The sequence below is a fragment of the Marmota flaviventris genome, chromosome 10 (assembly GCF_047511675.1).
Source record: "Marmota flaviventris isolate mMarFla1 chromosome 10, mMarFla1.hap1, whole genome shotgun sequence".
NCBI classification, from domain to species: domain Eukaryota; kingdom Metazoa; phylum Chordata; class Mammalia; order Rodentia; family Sciuridae; genus Marmota; species Marmota flaviventris.
Genome location: NC_092507.1, coordinates 96,032,152 through 96,053,631, shown reverse-complemented (window position 1 = coordinate 96,053,631; position 21,480 = coordinate 96,032,152).

The following is a 21,480-nucleotide window of genomic DNA, read 5'->3' as shown; positions in this document are numbered from 1 at the left end:
ACCCTAGCTTTATACATTGCCCTAACGCAAACCCTAGAACTAGCCCTAATCAGAACCAAGTTTTTTTCATTAGCCATAGCCCTAAAGCTAACACAAATCCTAGCGCTAATCCAAACTCTAACCCTAGGTTTTACCCTAAGACTAACCCTAACCCTAACCTTAACCCTAGCCCTAAACCAATCCCTAACCCTAATTCTACCTCTAAACCCATCCCTTTCCTAAGCCAAACCCTCACCCTAATGTTACTTAGTCCTAACTCTAATCCTTAGCCTACCCCAATCCCCAACTCTATTATGATTTCTAACCCGAGCTCTCATTCTAGCTATAACTCTACCCAAAACCCTGACCCTTATTCTGTCTCTAACACTAACCATAGAACTAAACCCCACACTAACCCTAAACCATACCCTACCCCTACCCCTACCAGTAAACCTGTAAATAAACCTAACAGTAACAGTAGCACGAGACCAAACCTAATCCTAAATATAGTCATAAATCTAGCCCTAGCCCTAAAGAAAAACTTTGCACTAGCCCTAAAAATAACTCTTAACCAAACGTCAAGATTAACCCTATCCGTAGACCCAACACTAGTCCTAATTAGGGCCCTAACTCATACCCTGACCCTAACTTTAAACTATAGCCCCAATACTAGCCATAAACACCACACAAAACTAGCCTTATCCTAGCCCTTAACCTAGCCCTAATCATAAACCTAACCATAACCCTAGCCCTGACTCTAAACCTAAACATCTCCCTAGCCCTAAGTCGAGCTCATACTCTAACACTTACCCTAAACCTCACACTAGCCCTAATCCTAATATTAACCCTAGCACTTACCTTAGCTCTAACCCTATCCATTACCCTAAAGAAAAGCCTAACCCAAATGCTTACCCTTGGCCTAACAATAACCCTATTGCTAATACTAATCCTATACATTATTCTAAACTTAACTGGAAACATAAACCTAATTCTATCCATTACACTAACCCTAATCCGAACCCACTACTATTCAAGCATTAACCAACAATCTTAACCTAAACCAAACCCTACCCAGACCCTGAATCTAATAATAACCCTAGCTCTAAACTTGACCCTTACCACACACCTAAACCTTACAATAGATATAGCAATAACCTAACACTAAAACTAATTCTAACCATAAACCTAGACCTTACATTATCCCTAGCCCTAATCCTAGCCCTAGCCCTAACTCAAACCCACAGGCTAGCCTTAAACCTAGCCTTAATCGAAACCTGAACCCTAACAAAACCCTAACCCTAATTCTAACTCTCGACCTATCCCTAAACCTAGCTATAACCCCATCACTTTCCCTAAACATAACCCTATCACAAACACTAACATTAACCCTAAACTAGCCCTAACCCTCACATTAACCCCAGTGTTAATCCTAGCCCTAATTTAGCCCTAACCTTAAACCTACCACTAACCCTAGCCCTAATACTAACTCTAACCATCACCCTAGCCCTATTTCTAGTTCTAACCCTATCTGTTATCATAACCGTAACACGAGCCCTAATTTTAGCCCTAACCATAGCCCTTGCCCTAAACCTAGATCTAACCATAACAATTAATATAAGATTTAACCTCACCTTACTACTAGCGCTAACATTATTGCTATTCCCAAAACTAGCTCTAGCTCTAAAACAAAACTGAGCCATAGGCCCAACCCTAACTATAACCTAAACGTATCCCTAGACCTGACTTTAGCCCTATCCCTAATTCTTACCCTAACACTAACACAAATCCTAACCATACACCTTGCCTTAACCCTCACCCTAAATTCAGTCCTATTCCTAATCCTAAAAGTAACACTGATCCTGACTCTGACCCTAACACTAACCCTATCTCCTATCATCCCCCTAAATCTAAACCTAATATAAACACTAGACCTAGTCCTACTGCTAACCCTAATACTAGCCCTAATTGTAACCCTAGTTCTTACATTAGCCGTAGTCCTACACTAGCCCTAACCTAACCCAACACCTAGCCCTAATTCGAGCTCTAACTCTAGATTTAATTGTAGCCCTAACCCTATCCCTAGCCTAACACTTAACCTTAACCTAAACCTAAACCTTGTCCTAACCCAAAACCTAAACCGAACCATAGCCCTATTTCTAACCATAACATTAGCCCTACACCTAGATATAATTTTATCCATTACCGTAACTATATCCTAAGCATATTTTATCCCTAGGCCTAACACTAACCATAGCCCTAACCTAACCATAATCCTAGTCCTAAATGTAGCTCTAATCCTATCCATTACCACAACCATATCTTTAAAATTCTATACCTAGGCCTAACTCTAACCCTATTCCTTACCCTAACCCTTTCCATTATACTAAACCTAACCTGAACCTGAAACCAAACCATATCCATTACCCTAACCCTAATGCTAATTTTAGCCCTAACACAAAACCTTAACCTAACCCATACCCTAACCCTTACTCTGACCATAATAATAACCCTAGCTGTAAATCTGACCCTAACGCTCAACATAACACTTACAATAGACCTGGCCATAAACCTAAACCTAAAACTATCCCTAACCATAATCTATAACTGACATTAGCCCTAGACCTAATCCTAGCCCCAACCCTAACACAAGCTCTACCCCTAATCCTAGCCCTAAGCTTACCCTTAATCCTTATCCTAACCTTAGCTGGAGCCCTAAAACTAATTTTATCCCACTCCCTAGCTGTAACATTATACCTTACGCTAACGCTAATGCTAACCCTAACCCTAGCCCTAATTCTAGGCCAAAACCTAACACTAACCCTAGGGCTAATACTAGCCCTAATGTAAACCTAATACTAAACCTAATCCTATCCCTAGCCCTAAGACTAACTCTAACTTTTGCCCTAGCCCTATCCAAAGTTCAAAACCGATTTCTTACCATATCCCAAACCTAGCTCTATCCTTAGCCCCAACCCTAACTGTAACCATCACCCTAGCTCTAAACCAAGTTGTAATCCCTAACCTTAAGTCCAAACCTCACACTAATAGTAGCCACACACCTAATGCTAATTGGAAAACTAGCTCTAACCCTAACCTAGCCCTAAAACAAAACTGAGTCATAATCCTAACCCTAACCTTTAACCTAAATCAAACACTAACCTTACACCTATCTCTAAATTTAGCCCTAATTTGAGTCCTAACCATAACCATAGAAATAACCCTGACCCTTAGTCGGACCCTAAAAGTACCCCTAGCTCTAAACGTTGCCATAATGCTAACACTAGAACTAGCCTGAATCAGAAAACTAGTTCTTTCATTAGCCGTAGCCCTAATGCTCACACAAATTTTAGCCTTAATCCGAGCCCTGACTCTAACCCTAACCCTAACCGTACCTCTAAACCTATGCCTTACCCTATGCCAAACCCTCTCCCAAATGCTACTATAGTCCTAACCTTAATCCTTAGCCTACCCCAAACCTTAACTCTATTACTAGTCTTAAACCTAGGCTTTTTTTTAGCTTTTACCCTAATCCTAACCCTGATCCTTATTCTGACCATAACACTAACCCTAGATCTAAACCTGAGCGTAATGTTAAACTGAACAATAACACTACCTCTACCAGTAAACCTATACCTAAACCTAACAGGAACACTAGCACTAGACGAAACCTAATAATAAATATACTCATAAATCTAGCCTTAGCCCTAAACAAAAACCTAGCACTAGCCTTAACAATAACCCTTAACCTAACGTAGAGATTAAACCTATCAATAGACCAAATGCTAGTCCTAATTGTGGCCCTAAACATAATACTAACCCTAACCCAACAATGACCCTTAACCTAATAGTAACCCTAGCTGTAAACCTTATCATAAACCAAACCATAACCCTAACACTATACTTATCCATAACCCTGACCCTAACACTAGCCATAAACATATCCCTAGCTCTTACATTACCCATAGCCCTAATGTTAGCCCTAAACATCACACAAAACCTAGCCCTTATCCAAGCCCTAAACATAGCCTTAATCATAACCCTAACCATAACCTTAGACCTAACCCTAATGCTAACCCTCGCCCTAGCCCTAACCCTAGCTCAAAAGCCTACACTTACCCTGAAACTAATCCTAACTGTAACCCTAGCCCTAAACTTACCTCTAACCCTACCCATAACCATAAAGATAAGCCTAACCCAAATGCTATTCCTAGGCCTAACCATAACTCTATTGCTAACACTAACCCTATCCATTACTCTAAACCTAACCGGAACCATAAACCTAATCCTATCCATTACCCTATTCAGAACACTAACCCTAAAGCTAATTTAATCCTTAACCCTAAAACATAATCTAAACCAAACACTTCCCGTACCCTGACACTAATAATACACATAGCTCTAAACCTGACCCTTACCCTAAACCTAACCCTTATACTAGACATAGATATAACCTAACACTAAAACTAATACTAAACATAAACCTAGATCAAACATTAGCCCTAGCCCTAATCCTAGCCCTAACCCTTACACAAACCCTCAACTTTACCCTAAACCTATCCTGAATCCTAACCCAAACACAAACCTTAATCCTAACCCTAATTGGAACCCCCACCATAGACCTAAAGCTAGCTATAACCCTATCCCTTCCCATAAACCTAATCCTAACCCTAACACTAACACTAACCTTAACACAAGGTCTAATCCTAACACTAACTCTAGTGCTAATCCTAGCCCTAGTTTAGTTCTAAACCTAAACCTACCTGTAACCATAGCCAAAGACTAACTCGAACACTTGCCCTAGCCCTATTTCTAGTTCAGACCCTATCCATTACCGTAACCCTAACAATAGCCCTAACCTTAGCCTTAACCCTAGCCATAGCCCTAAACCTAGATCTAACCATAACAATAAATCTAAGCCTAAACTTCACCCTACCACTAGCCCTAACACTAGAACTAATCATAAAACTAGCCCTAAACCTAGGCCTAGATCTAAAACAAAACTGAGCCATAGCCCTATCCTTAACCCTAGCCTAACCTTAACCCTAGACCTGATATTAGCCCTATCCATAGACCTAATCAATCCTAGTTCTAAGCCTATACTTAATACTAACCCTAATTTTAACCCTAGCCCTAAACCTAATTTTATCTCTTTTTCTAGCAGTAAACATAGCTGTAAAAATTGTACCTTACCCTAACCCTAATGCTAATCCTAACACTAGCCCTAAACCTAGGCCTAAATCTAACACTAACCCTAACACTATTCCTAGCCCTAAATTAGCCCTAACAGTAAACCTAACCTTATCCCTATCCATAAGACTAACTCTAATTCTCGCCCTAGCCTTAGCCCTAGTTCTACATCTATTTCTTACCATAACCAAAATGCTAGCCCTATCCCTAGTCCCAAATTTAGCCCTAACCTTTGCCCAAGGCTTAAACCTGGATCTAAAACTAAAATTAAGTATAAACCTCACCCTTACAATAGGTCTAACACTAATGTTAATTGGAATACTAGCCTTAAATCTACCCTAACCCTAAAACAAAACTGAGCCATAACAATAACCTTTAACCTAAGCCAAACCCTAAAGCTACACCTAGCCCTAAACCTAGCCCTAATTAGAGTCCTAACCCTAACCCTAGAAATAACCCTGACACCGACTCAGCCCCTAACACTAACCCTAGCTCTAAACATTGCCGTAACACTAACCCTAAAAATAACCCTAAGCAGAAACCTAGTTCTTTCATTAGCATTTATCATTAGTTCTTATCATAGCCCTAATGATAAAACAAATCCTATCCCAAATCCAAGATCTAACTCTATTTTTTTAACTCTAACCCTAACCCTAACCCTAGCCTTAAACCTAACCCTAACCCTAAACCTAAATTAAACCCTATCTCTTTCCCTAAGCCAAACCCTCACGATAATGCTACACTGGTCCTAAACTTAATCCTTAGCCTACCTCAAACCCTAACTCTATTACTAGTCCTCTCCTCTCCTTCATTCTAGCTCTAAACCTAATCCTAACCCTGACCCTTATTCTGACCCTAACACTAACCCTGAGTCTAAAACTGACCCTAACACTAAACCGAACCTTAACACTTTCCATACCGGTAAACCTATACTTAAACCTAACAGTAACACTAGCACTAGACGAAACCTAATCCTAAATATAGTCATAAAACTAGCCCTAGTCCTAAACAAAAACCTAGCACTAGACCTAAAAATAACAGTTAACCTAACTTAAAGATCAACCCTATCCCTAGAAGCAACACTAGTTGTAATTCTGGCACTCACACTAAATATAACACTATCCTAAACAATGACCCTTAACCCTAAACAAACTCTAGTTGTAAACCTTATCCTAACCCAAAACTAAACCCTAATATTAGACATATCCATAACTCTGATCCTAAAACTATCCATAAATATATTCCTAACTTTTATATTTCCCATAGCCCTAATGTTAGCCCTAAACCTCACACAAAACCTAGCCATTATCCTAGCCCTAAACCTAGCCCTAATCATAACCCTAAACATAACCCTAGACCTAAGCCTAATCCTACTCTCAGCTGAGCCCTAAACCTAGCTCAATCTCTAACCCTTACCCTAAACATAACCCTAACCCTAACCCTACACCTGACTCTAACACTAATTCTCGCCCAAGACCTAACCCTAACTTAAATGCTAATACTTAAACTAAAAGTATCCATGACACTAACACTATGCCTCACCCTAACTCTAGCCCTAATCATAACCTTATGTCTAGCACTAACCTTAGCTCTAACACTATCCATTACCCTAAAAATGAGCCTGACTTATATGTTAACCCTAGGCATAACGCTAACCCTATCACTAACACAAAACCTATACATTACTCTAAATCTAAACTGAACCCTAAACCCAATCCTATCAATTACCCTATCTTGACCGGACATTAGCCTATACCTAATCCTATCCCTAGCCCTAACACAAACCCTCAGCACTAAACATAGCCTTAATCCTAACCCTAGCCCTAACCCTAATTTTAACACTCGCCCTAGCCCTCAACCTAGCTGTAACCTGATTCATTCCCCTAACCCTAACCCTAAACCTAGCCCTAAGTCTAGTCCTAATTTAGCCCTAAACCTAAACCTAACCCTAACCCTATCCCTAAGACTAAATCTAACTTTTGCCCTAGCCCTATTTCTATTTCTAACTCTATCCATTAATAACCCTACCATGAGCCCGAACCTTAGCCCTAAACATAGCCATAGCCCTAAACCTAGACCTAACCATAAGAATAAATCTAAGCCTAAAACTCACCATACCACTAGCGCTAACACTATCACTAATCCTTAAAGTAACCCTAGCTGTAAAACAAAACTGAGACAAAGCCCTAACCCTAACCCAAACAAAATCATAATTCTAGACTAGATATTAAACTTATCCCTAATTATTACCCTAACCCTTACACAAACCCTAACCCTAAACCTAGCCTTAACCCTAGCCCTTATTCAAGTCTATCTCTAACTTTCATCAGTAACACTGATGCTGACTCTGACAGTAACACTAACCCTATTTCTAATCATCAACCTAAACCTAAACTACACACTAGATTTAGACATAATGGTAAACTTAACACTAGCCCTAATCATAACACTAGTTCTAACATTAGCCCTAGTGCTAAATAGCCCTAACCTAACTCAAAACCTAGACCTATTAGAGCCCTAAACCTAGTTTTAAGCCTAGCCCTAACCCTTACCCTAGCCCTAAAACTTAACCTAAACCTAACCATAAACCTAAACCTTGTCCTAATCCAAAATCTAACCCAAACCATAGCCCTAATTCTAACCAAAATCCTAGCCCTTTCCCTAGCTATAATCTTATCCATTACCCTAGTCATAACCCTATCCAAAATCTAACCCTAGGCCTAACCCTAACCATTGCTGTAACCTCACCATAACCCTAGTCCTAACAGTAGCTTTAATCCAACCTATTACCCTAACCATAACCCTAAACGAATTCTATCCCTAGGCCTAAACCTAAACCTATCCCTAACTCTAAACCTGTATATTACTCTAAATCTAACCTTAACCCTAAACTTAACCATATCCATTACCCTAACCCTAACACTAACCCTAAAGCTAATTTGAGCCCCAAGCCTAATCCTTAACCTAACACATACCCTAAACCTGACTCTGACCCTAATAATACCCCTAGCTGTAAACCTGAACCTAACATTAAACCTAACACTTACAATAGATCTGGCCATAATCCTTACCCTAAAACTATCCCTAACCATATCCCTAGAACTGTCATTCGCCCTATCTCTAATCCTAGCCCTAACCTAACACAAATCCTAGCCCTAATCCTAGCCCTAAGCCTAGCCTTAATCCTAACCCTAACATTAACCCTAGCCCTAACCCTATTTTTATGCTTTGCCCAAGCATTAAATGTAGCTGTAACATCATACCTTAACCTAACCCTAATTTTAACCCTAAACCTAGCCCTAAACCTAGGCCTAACCCTACCACTAACCATAGCTTTAATCTAGCCCTAATTTAGCCCTAACCCTAAACCTAACACTATCCCTAGCCCTAAGACTAACTCTAACACTCACCCTATCCCTATCCCTAATTCTAAACCTATCTGTTACCATAACCCAAACCCTATCTCTATCCCTAGCCCCAACACTAGCCCTAAACTTCACCCTAGCCCTAAACCTCGATCTAACCCTAACCTTTAGCCTAAAGCTCACTCTAACACTAGTCCTAACTCTAATGCTAATTGGAAAACTATCTCTAACAATACCCTAGCCCTAAAACAAAATAGAGCAAAAATCTATCCTTAACCTCTAACCTAAGTCAAACCCTAACCCTACACCTAGGCCTAAATGTAGCCCTAATTTGAGTCCTAACACTAACCCTAGAAGTAACTCTTACCCTACTCGGATCCTAACAGTAACCCTAGATCTAAATATTGACCTAACGCTAACCCTAGATCTAGCCCTAATCAGAATCCTAGTTCTTTCATTAGCTCTAGTCCTAATGCTAAAACAAATCCTAACCCTATTCCAAGCCCTAAACCTAGGTTTAACCCTAAACCTTACCCTAACCCTAACCCTAACCCTAACTCTACCTCTAACCCTATCACTTACCCTAACCCAAAGCCTCAACCTAATGCTACCCTAGTACTAACCATAATCCTTAGCCTAACTCAAACCCTATCTCTATTACTAGTCCTAACCCTAGCTAGAATTAGAGCCCTCATTCTAGCTCTAATCTTAACTCTAACCCTGACCCTTATTCTGAATCTAACATTAATCCCAGGTCTAAACCTAACACTAACCATAAATTGAATCCTAACCCTACCACTATGAGTAAACCTATACCTAAACCTAACAGTAACACTAACACTAGACCAAATCTAATCATAAATAGAGTCATAAATCTAGTGTTAGCCCTAAACAAAATCCTAGCACTAGCCCTAAAAATAGCTGTTAACCTAACGTAAAGAATAATTCTATGCCTAGACCCAACGCTAATCTGAAATATGGCCCTCACCCTAAACCTAACCCTACCCTGAACAATGACCATTACCCTAAAACAAACCCTAGCTCTAAATCTTATCCTAACCCAAAACCTAATTATAACACTAGACTTATCCATAACCCTATCCATGAAACAAGCCATGACCATATCCCTAGCTTTTACATTACCCATAGCCCTAATGCTAGCCATAAATCTCACACAAAACAGCCCTTATCCTAGCCCTACACCTAGCCCTTATTGTAACCCTAACAATAAGCCTAGACCTAACCCTAACCCTAACCCTCACCCTAAGCTGAATTCTAGCTAACCTCTAACCTTAATCTAAACATAACCCTAACCCTAATCCTAACTTTAGCCCTGACTCTAACCCTAACACTCATACTAGCCCTAATCCTAGCTCAAATGCTAACATTTACACAAAACAAAACCCTGACATGAACCCTAGGCCTAACCCTTACTCTAGTCTTAATTCTAACATTAACCCTAGCTCTAACATTAGCTTGAACCCAACCAATTTCTCTAAAGATAAGCCTAACCCAAATGCTAACCCTAGGCCTAACACTAACACTATTGCTAAAATTAACTCTATTTAGTACTCTAAACCTAACCTAAAACTTAAACCTAACCCTATCAATTACCGTAACCTGATCCCTAACCTTATCCCTAATGCTAATTCAAGCTTTAACCCTAAATCTTAACCTAAACCAAAGCCTTCTTGACCACTGGCCCAAATCATACAGCTAGTTTTAAACCGGAACCTTAAAATAAACCTAACCCTTACACTAGACCTAGCCATAACCTAACCCTAGAAATAACCATAACCATGAACCCAGACCTGATATAAGCCCCAGCCCTAATCCTAGCCCTAACCCTAACACAAAAACTAGTGCTCAACTTAGGCCTTTACTTAGCCATAATCCTAACTCAAACCCAACTCTAGGCCTATCTCTAATTTTAACCCTCGCCCTAGACCTTAAGTTAGATATAACCCCATCCTTTCCCCTAACATTTTCTCTAACCTAATCCTAACCCTAACCATATCTCTAGCAGTAAACATAGGCCTAAACCTAACACTTACCCTAGAACTAATCCTAGCCCTAATCTATCCCTAACCCTAACTCTACCCCTATCCTTGGCCAAAGACTAACTCTAGCTCTCTCCCTAGCCCTATTTCTAGTTGTAACCCTATCCACTACAATAAACCTAACACAAGCCCTAAACTTAGCCCTAAACCTAGCCCTACACCCTACTCTCGATATAATCATAACTCTACATTTGACCATCATCCTAAGCCTAAACCTCAACCTACCACTAGACCTAACACTATTGCTAATCCTAAAACTAGCCAGAACCCTAGACTTATCCCTTAAAGAAAAAACCGAGTCATTGCCCTAACCATAAATGTTAACCTAAACCAAACCCTAACCCTAAACCTAGCCATAACCTTCTAGCTCTAATTCATGTCCTAGTCCTAAAATTAACTCTGACCCTGACTTGTATTCTAACACTAACCTTAATTCTAAATATCACACTAACCCTAAAGATAGTGCTAACACTAGATCTATACCTAATACTAACTATAATTATAACATTAGTTCATATATTAGCCATAGCCCTAATCCTAACCCTAAACCTAGCCCTAACCCTAGCTCTAACTCTATCACTTATCCTAACCAAACCCTATTCAAAATGCTAACCTTAGTCCTAATCCTTATCCATAGCCTAATCCAAACCCTAACCCTATCCTAACCCTAGCCCTCATTATAGCTCTAAACCTAACTCAAATCATTACCCAAATACAAAATCTCAGTCTAAATCTGACCATAACCCTTAACCAGACCCTAAAACTAGCCCTACCAGTAAACTTATACCTAAACCTATGCCTAACACTAGCCCTAGATCAAAGCCTAGTCCTAAATATAGTCATAACACTAGACCTAGACCTAAAAAAATCTGAGCACTTGCCCTAACATAATCCTTAACTTAAAGCGAGCACTAACCCAATCCCTAGACCTAAACATAGTCCTAATTCTGGCTTTCACACTAAATCTAACTCTAACCTGTACACTGACCCTAACATTAACATTAAACCTGGCTCTAAACCTGAACCTAACCAAAACCTAAACCTAACACTTGACATAGCCATAAACCTAACCTTAAAACTAGCTCTAATCAGAACCCTAGATCTGAAATTACACATAGCCTTAACCCTGGGTCTAAACCTAACACAAAACCTAGCCCTATTCTGAGGCCGAATCTTACCCTAAGCATAACCATAATCATAAATGTAGCCCTAACCCTAACCCTCGCCTTAGACATACCCTAGCTCAAAGCCTAACCCTTAGCCTAAACATAACCCTAGACCTATTCATAAACATAAACGTAACCCTAGCACTAATCCTAAACTTAATCCTAGTAGTAACCCTAGCTCTAAACCTAACATTACCCGAACCCTAACCCTAACCCTAATAATAACCCTAGCCCTAAACCTAACCCTATTCCTAACCCTAATCATAAACCTAATCATTGACTTAACCCTAAACCTAACCCTTGCCATAAACTTAACCCTAAACCTTACCATAAATCTAAACTAAAACTATCCCTGAACAATTTAAACATAACCTGAACTTAACCCTAAAACTAATCTTAATTCTAATCCAATACATTACTCTAAAACTAACCCTAACCCTAATGAAAACCTTAGCCCTATCCCCAACCCTAACCCTAACAATAACCATGACCCAAACCTACACCTAACACTAAACCTAACACTCCTTCCAGCCCTAACTGTACCTTAAACCCTAACCAGTACACTAACACTATCCCTAGCCCTAGCCCTAATTATAACCCTAACTCTAGCACTAATCCTAATACTAAACCTTGTTGTAATCCTAGCCCTTATAATAGCCCTATTCCTAACCCTAGAATTAAGACTAACTATAATTCTCACACAAGACCTATCCCTACTTCTAACCCTATACCTTACTGTAACCGTAACCAAAGCCCTAAACATAGTCATAACCCTTGGCCTACCACTAATTCTAGATTGAAACCTCTCTCTAAAACTAACCCTATCCCTTACTGTAACCCTAACCCAAGCCCTAACCCTAGTCATAATCTTTAGCACTAGCACTAACCTGTCTCTAAAACGAACCCTAAACTGAGGCCTCAGCCTAACACTGAAATTACTTCTAACCCTAATTTTATTCCTAAAACTAGCTGTAACTCTAGCTGTAGCCCTAAAACAAAACAGAGCCATACCCCTAACACTAACCATTACCCTAGAACAAACCCTAAACTATACCAGCCCTAACCCTAGCCCTAATTTGAAACCTAACCCTAACCCTAAACTTAACCATGACTTGACTCATATCCAAATACTAAACCTAGCTCTAAACACCACCCAAACTTTAAACCTAAAATTAACAATAGGCCTACTCCTAAACTTAATCCTAAAACTAACCCAAATTGTAACCCTATTTCTTAAAATACCCATAACATAACATTAGCACTAACTCTAATACAAAACTAGCCCTAATCCAAGCCCTCATATGAGCTTTAGCCCTAAACCTAACTCTAACCCTACTCCTAACCTTAGCTCTAACCCTATCGCTTACCCTAAGACAAACCCTCACCCTAATGCTAACTGTATTCTTAGCACTAATCCTTATCCTAACCAAAACCTAACTCTATAACTAGTCCTAACTCTAACCTTCATTCTAGATCTATCTATAACACACACCCTAACCTTATCCCTGACCATTATTCTGACCCTAACACTAATCTTAGCTCTAAATATAAACCACCCTAAACCGAACCCTAACACTAGCCCTACTGGTAACCTTATACCTAAACCTAACTGTAACACTAGAACTAGACCTAAACCTAATCTTAAATCTAGCCATAACTATAGCTCTAGACCTAAAGACAAACTAGACATAGCCTTAAAAATAAACCTTAAGCTAACCCAAACTCTAACCCTACCTCTAGATCTAACCCTAGTCCTAATTCTGGCTTTAACCCTAACCATTACCCTACCCGAACACTGTCCCTGACACTAACACTAACCCTAGCTCTAAATTTCACCCTCACCATAAAACTAACCCTAAAACTACACCTAGCCCTAACATTAACCATAAACTAGTCTTAATCATTACACTAGTTCTTACATTAGCCATAACCCTAACCTGTCACAAAACCTAGCCCTAATCCAAGCCCTACCTTAGCTTTAAACATAAAGCTATCCCTACCAATAACCCTAGCCTTAACTATAACCCTAAGCCTAAACTTAGACCTAATCCTAACCATAACCCTAGCCCTAACACAAGCTCTAACCCTATTCTTTACCCTAAGATAACTATAATTCTTATGCTAACCCTAGGTGGGCCTTAATCTTAGCACTAGCATTAATCTTATCTATTAACCTAAACCTAACCTGAACCCTAAACCTAACTGTGTCATTAACCGATTCTTAAATAAAAGACTAATTTCAGCCCTGAACTTAAAGCTTAACCTAACCCCAACCCTAAACTTGACTCTGACTCTAATAACATCCATAGCTCTAAACCTGACCCTAACAAGAAACCTAACCTTTACAGTAGACCCAGCCATAAACCTAATCCTAAAACTATCCCTAACTGTATTGTAGACCTGACATTAGCACTAGCTCTAATCTAGCCGTAACCCTAAAACAAAAATTAGCCCACATCCTAGCCATGAACTTCACCTTAATTGTAACCCTAACCCTAACCCTAATGTTAACCCTAACATTAATCCTAATTCTCACCCTAGTCCCCAAACTAGCTATATTCCCATCCCTTACCCTAAATCTAAACTAACCCTAAATCAACACTAACCCTAGCCCTAAACCTAGGCCTAACCCTAACACTAACCCTAGCCCTAATCCAAGCCCTGATTTATCCCTATCCTTAACTTTGACCCTAGCCCTAATACTAACTCTAACTCTCACACTAGCCCTATAATTAGTTCTAACCCTATCCCTTATCATCACCATATACCTAGCCTTAAATGTACACCTACCCTAGCCCTATACTTAGCCCTATCACAAAACCTAGATCTAAACCTAACTCTAAATTTAACCCTAACCCTAAGACTAAACCTAACCATAACTCTACTCTTATTCCTAATCCTTAACCTAAGCCTAAATCTCACACTTACACTAGCCATGATCATAAGACAAATAATAAAACTAGCCCTAACCCCACCCCTAGCCCTAAAACAAAACCAAGTCATAGCCCTAACCTTAACCCTTAAACTAAACCAAATCCTATCCCTACACCTAGACCTAATCCTATCACTAATTATAGTCTAAACCCAAAAACTTACCCTGACCCTGACTCTGTCCCTAACACTAACCTTGGCTCTAAACTTAAGCATTGCCGTAAAACTAACCTTAACACTAGACCTAGACCTAACTGTAAACCTGTAACTAGCTGTGATCATAAACCTACTTCACACATTAGCAGTAGCCTTAACCCTAGCACTAACCTAACCCCAAACCTAGCCTAAATCTTAGTCCTAAATCTCACTTTAACCCTAAACTTAAACCTAACCCTAACACAAACACTAGCCCTAATCCTATACATAACCCTAGACCTAACCTTGGGCTAACCCTATCCATTACCCTAATGATAACCCTATCCCTTCTGATAACCCTAAGCCTAAACCTAACCCTATGCATTACACTAAACCAAACCTAAACCGTAAACCTAAAACTGTCATTACCCTAACACAATTTCTAACACTAATTTGAGCCCTGCATCTAAACACTAAATTAAACCAAACCCCAATCATGACACTCATTCTAAATATAACCCTAGATCTAAACCTGACCCTAACCAAAAACATAACCCATATACTGGACCAAGCCATAAACCTAACATTAAATCTATCCCTAACTGTAACCCTAGACCTGACATTAGCCATAGCCCTAATACTATCCCTAACCCTAAAACAAATCCTAGTCCTCTACATAGCCCTAAACATAGCCTTAATCATAACCCTAATCCCAACCCTAGTTCTAAACCTAATACTAAGCCCTGCCCTTACCCTAAGCCTAGCTATAACCACATCCCTTACCCTAAATTAAACCCTAACTCTAACTCTAACCCTAGTGGTAACCCTTGCCTTACCCTTAGCCTTAGCATTAACCCTAGATAAAAATCTAACTCTAAATCTAACCCGAAATTGATGCCTAAGCCTAATCTTAAAATTAGCCCTAAACCTAGCCCTATCATAACCCTAACAGTAATTTAGCCCTATCCCTAAACCTAACCCTAACCCTAGGCCTAAGACTCACTCATACTAGCCCTATCACTCATTCTAACCCTGTCCCTTACCATAACACTAACCCTAGCCCTAACCCTTGTACTAACCCTTTCCCTATCCTTATCCCTAGCACTAAACTTAGGCAAAATATATCTCTAAAACTAGCCTTAATCTGAAGCCTAAGCCTATACCTAACACTAGCCCAAACCATAAAACTAATCCTAAAATGACTCTTAATGCTAGCCCTAGCCCTAAAACAAAACTGAGCCGTATCTCTAACCCTAAACATTAACCTAAATCAAACCCTAAGCTTACACCTAGACCTAAACCTAGACTTATTTGAGTTGGAAGCCAAACCCTAAAATTAACCCTGAACCTCACACTGAACCTAACACTTCTAGCTCTAAACATCATCCTAACAGTAAACCTAAACCTAACACTAAACCTAGCACGAAAACCCTAATACTAGCCCTGATTTTGAACCTAGTACTTACATTAGCTGTAAACCTAACCCTATCCCTAACATAACCCAAAACTAGCCCTAATCAGTGCCCTAACACTAGCATTATACCTAATGTAACCCTAACTCTAGCCCTAATTGTAACCATAACTTTAGCTTTAAACTGATCTCTAACACTATCCATTAACATAACAATAACCCAAACCATAATGATAATGCTACACATAAACCTAACCCTATCCTGAATCCTAACCCATCTATTACCATAAACCTAACCTGAATCCTCAATCTAACCCTATCATTACCCTAACCCTAATCCTAAAACTAATTCAAGCCCAAAATTGAAACGTTAACCTATCTCAAACCCTAACCCAGGCCTTGACGCTAGTAATGCCACTAGCTCTTAACTTGACCATAACCCAACACCTAACCCTTAACCTAGACTTAACCTAGCCATAAACCTAACCCTAAAACTATCTTTAGTCATAATTCTGGACCTGAAATTAGCCTTAGCTCTAATCCTAGACCTAACCCTAAAAACACACCTAGCCCTAATTTTTGTCCTAAACCTAGCCTTAATCATAACCCTATACATAGCCCTATACCTAACCCTAATTCCAACCCTCCCCCTACCTCTAAACCTAGCTATAATGTCATACCTTATTCTAAATTTAAACCCAACCCTAACCCTAACCCTAGGCTTAAGCTAAACACAAATCCTATCCCTAATCCTAGCCCAAATTTAGCTCTATTTCTAACCCTATCCTAACCCTAGCCCTAAGATTAACTCTAACTCTTACCCTAGCCCTAGTTCTATCACTGTCTGCTACCATAAACCTAACACTAGCCCTAACACTTGCCCTAAAGTTAGTCTCAGCCCTATCCATAACTCTAAATCTAACCTTAAACCTAAGCCTAAGCCTAACACTAACACTAGCCATAAACCTAATGATAATTTTAAAACTAGACCTAAGGCAATCCTAGCAGTAATCCAAAACCAAGCAATAGCTCTAACCCTAAACCTTAACTTAAACCAAACACTAACACTACACTTAGATCTAAACCTAGCCCTAATTGAAGTCCTAAGCCTCACCTTAATTCTAATCCTGATGCTGACTCATATCTTAACACTTGCCCTAGATCTAAACACTGCCCTAAACTTAAACTGAACACTAACATTAACAATAGCCCTAATTCGAGTCTTAACACTAACCCTAAAACTAACCCTGAACCTGACTCCTATTTTAAGAAGAACCATAGCTATAAATATCACTTTAACCTTAAACATAACCCTGCACTCAAACTACACCTAATCCTAACCCTAAAACTAACCCTAATGTTAACCCTAGTTCTTATATTAGCTATTGCCCTAATCCTAGCTCTAATCCTAACACAAAAACTAGCCCTAAACCGAGCCCAAAACCGAGCTTTACCTCTAATTCTAACCCTAACCATAGCCCTAACACTAGATCTAAATCAATCTCTTACCCTAAGTGAAACCCTAAACCTAAGAGTAACCCTAGACCTATATCTAGACTTTAGACTAGCCAAAACCCTAACCCTATTAATAGTCCTTACCCTAGCCTTTGTTTTAGCTATAACACTATCCCAGAAACTAACCCTAACCCTGATCATTATTCTGACCCTAACACTAAACCTAGGTCTAAACCTAACCCCAACCCTAACCCACAATTTACCATAATCATATCGCTATACCTATCTCTGAACCTAACTCTCAGCCTAGCATTAACCATAGCTCAGAACTAAACCCTTATGATAAACATAAAACTAAATCTAATCCTAGTTCTAACCCTCACCTTAACCCTAACACAAGACCTAATTTTAACAATAACACTAGCCCTAAACTTAAATCTAACTGTATCCATTACCCTAAACATAACCCTTACCATAATGTTAACCTTAGGCTTAACCCTAACCTTATCACTTTCTGCAAACCTATCAATTACCCTAACATACCCAGAACCTTAAACCTAATCCAAATTTCACTAAACCTAGCCCAAATGCTAATTCGAGCCCTAACCCTAACATCAAAACTAAACCAAACCCTTAATACTAAGCAAGATCCTAATAATTTCCCTAGGTCTAAACCTAACACTTACCCTACCTAACCCTCACACTAGACCTAGCCATAAACCTAAGCCTAAAACTATTCCTAACCTTAACCCTAGACCTGATATTAACCTTAGCCATAATCCTAGTCCTAACCCTAACACAAACCTTAGCCCTTGTCCTAGCCCTAAACATAGCCTTAATTTTATCTCTAACCCAAACCCTATGCCTAACCCTAACACTAACCCTAGCCCTAATATTATATCTAATTTAGCCCTATCCATTATCCTAATCCTAACCCTAGCCCAAAGAATAACTCTAACTCTCACCCTAAGCCTAACCCTAGTTCCAAACCTTTGCCTTACTAGAACCCTAATCTTAGCCCTAACCTTTGGTCTAACCCTAGCCCTATTCTTGGCCCTGGCCATAACCCTAGATCTAATCCTAACACTAAATCTAACCCTAACCCTAAGCCTAAACCTAAACCTAACACTATCCCTAACACTAATGCTAATCTTAAAACTAGCCCTAGCCCTAAAACAAAACCGAGACATAGCAGTAACCCTAAACCTTATCCTAAACCAACCCTAACCCTACACCTAGCCCTAACTATACCTAATTATAGTCCTAACCCTAACCTGAAAACTAACCCTGACCCTGACTCTTACCCTAACACGAACCCTGGCTCTAAACATGATCATCACCATAAATCTCAGCCTAACCCTAGACATAGCCCTAACCCTAACCCTATAACTAGTGCTAAATTTATAACCCTACTTAATACATTAGCCACAGCCTTAGCCCTAGCCATAACCTAACCCAAAACCTTGCTTTAACCCAAATAGTAAACCTAGATTTAACCCTAAACTTAAACTTAAACCTAACCCAAAACTAGCCCTAATTTTATACATAAACATAGGACTAACCTTAGGTCTAAACCTATCCATTACCCTAAAAATAAACCTAACTCTTAAGCTAACCCTAGGCCTAAACCTAACCCTATCAATTACACTAAACCAAACGCTAACACTAAAACTAACCCTGAACCTATCCATTACCCTAAAAAATAACCCTAACACTTAAGCTAACCCTAGGCCAAACCCTAAGCCTATCCATTACACTAAACCAAACCTAAACCCTAAAATTAACCCTGTCATTACCCTAAACCTAAACCCTAACCTAACTCAAACCCTAACCCTTAACCTGACCCTAAAATAACCCTAGATATAAACCTGAATCTTATCCTAAGCCTAATGCTTAAACTGGACCAAGCCATAAACCTAACACTAAATCTAGCCCTAACTATAACACTAGAACTGACATTAGCCCTAGCCCTAATACTATCCCTAAACCTAAAACAAACCCTAAACCTCATGCTAGCCATAAACCTAGCCTTAATCATTACACTAACCCTAACTATAGCCCTAACCCTAGTACTAACCCTTGCCATAGCCCTAAACCTAGCTAAAAGCACATCCCTTACCCTAACCATAAAACTAACTCTAACTCTAACCCTTTTCATCACAATTGCCCTATCCTTAGCCCTAGGTTTAACACTAGATCAAAACCTAACTTTAAACCTAGCCCTAACTTGATGCCTAAGCATAAAAAAGCCCTAAGCCTGATACCAATTATAAAACTATCTCTAACCCTAGCCCTAACACTAACCCTAGCCATCATTTAGCTCTATCCCTAACACAAACCCTAACCCTAGCCCTAATAATAACTCTAACAATCACACTGGCCCTATCACTTATTCTAAACCTATGCCTTCCCATAAAGCTAACCCTATCCCAAATCCTAATCCTAACCCTTGCCTTATCCTTAGCCCTAGCACTAACCTTAGATAAAAACCTAACCCTAACACTAAAGATAAAATTTCACTAACCCTAACCCTAGCCCTAAAACCAAACTGAGCTAAAGCTCTAATTCTAAACCTTAACCTAAACCAAGCTCTAACCCTAAACCTAGCCCTAACCACAGCCCTAATTCGAACTTTAAGCCAAACCCTAAAACTAACCCTGACCCTTACTCTGACCATAACACTCACCCGAGGTCTAAACATCACCCTAAACCTAAACGTAACAGGAAACCTAGCCCTAAAACACTAAAATTACCCTCAATCATAAACCTAGAACTTACATTAGCTGTAAACCTAACCCTAGCACTAACTTAACCCAAATCCTAACCCTAATCATTACCATAACACTAGCCCTAAACTGATTTTTAACTGTATCCATTACCATAATTATAACCATAACCCTAATTCTAATTCAAGCCCTAACTTTAAACCTTAACCTATCCCAAACCCTAACCCAGAACTTGACCCTAATAATACTCCTAGCTCTGAACCTGACACTAACACTAAACCTAACCCTTACACTAGATGTACCCATAAACCTAATCCTAAATCTATTTTTAACCATAATTCTGGAACTGAAATTAGCCCTAGCACTAATTCTAGCCCTAACCATAAAAAAGAAAAATCCCTAGCCCTGATTCTAGCCCTAAACCTAGGATTAATCATAATCTTAACACTAACCACAGAAATAACCCTAATTATAACCCACACGCTACCCCTAAACCTAGCAATAAATACATCCATTATCACAAACTTTGCCCTAACGTTAAACTTAAACTGTAAATGCTAACTCTAAACTCTAACCCTAACCCTAACCCTAGGCTTCAACTAAACACTAAACCTAGCCCTAATCCTAGCCCTAATTTAGCCCTATCTCTAACCCTAACCATAACCATAGCCCAAAGACTAACTCTTGCCCTAACCCTATCCCTAGTTCTAACCCTATCCCTTACCATAACCAGCCCTAACCCTAGGTCTAACCCTAATTCCAAATTTAATCCTAACACTAAGCCTAAGCCTAACACTAACACTAGCAAAACCCTAACCATAGGACTAAAACAAAATGGAGTGTTAACCCTAAACCTAAACCTTAACTTAAACCAAACCCTAACACTATTACTAGACCTAACCCTATTACTAGTTCAAGTCCTAACCTTAACCTTCAAACCAATCCTGATGCTGACTCATGTCCTAACACTCACCCTAGCTGTAAACACCTCCCTCACTTTAAACAGAAACCTAAGAGTAAACCTAGCCCTAATTCGAGTTCAAACACTAACCCTAAAACTAAGCC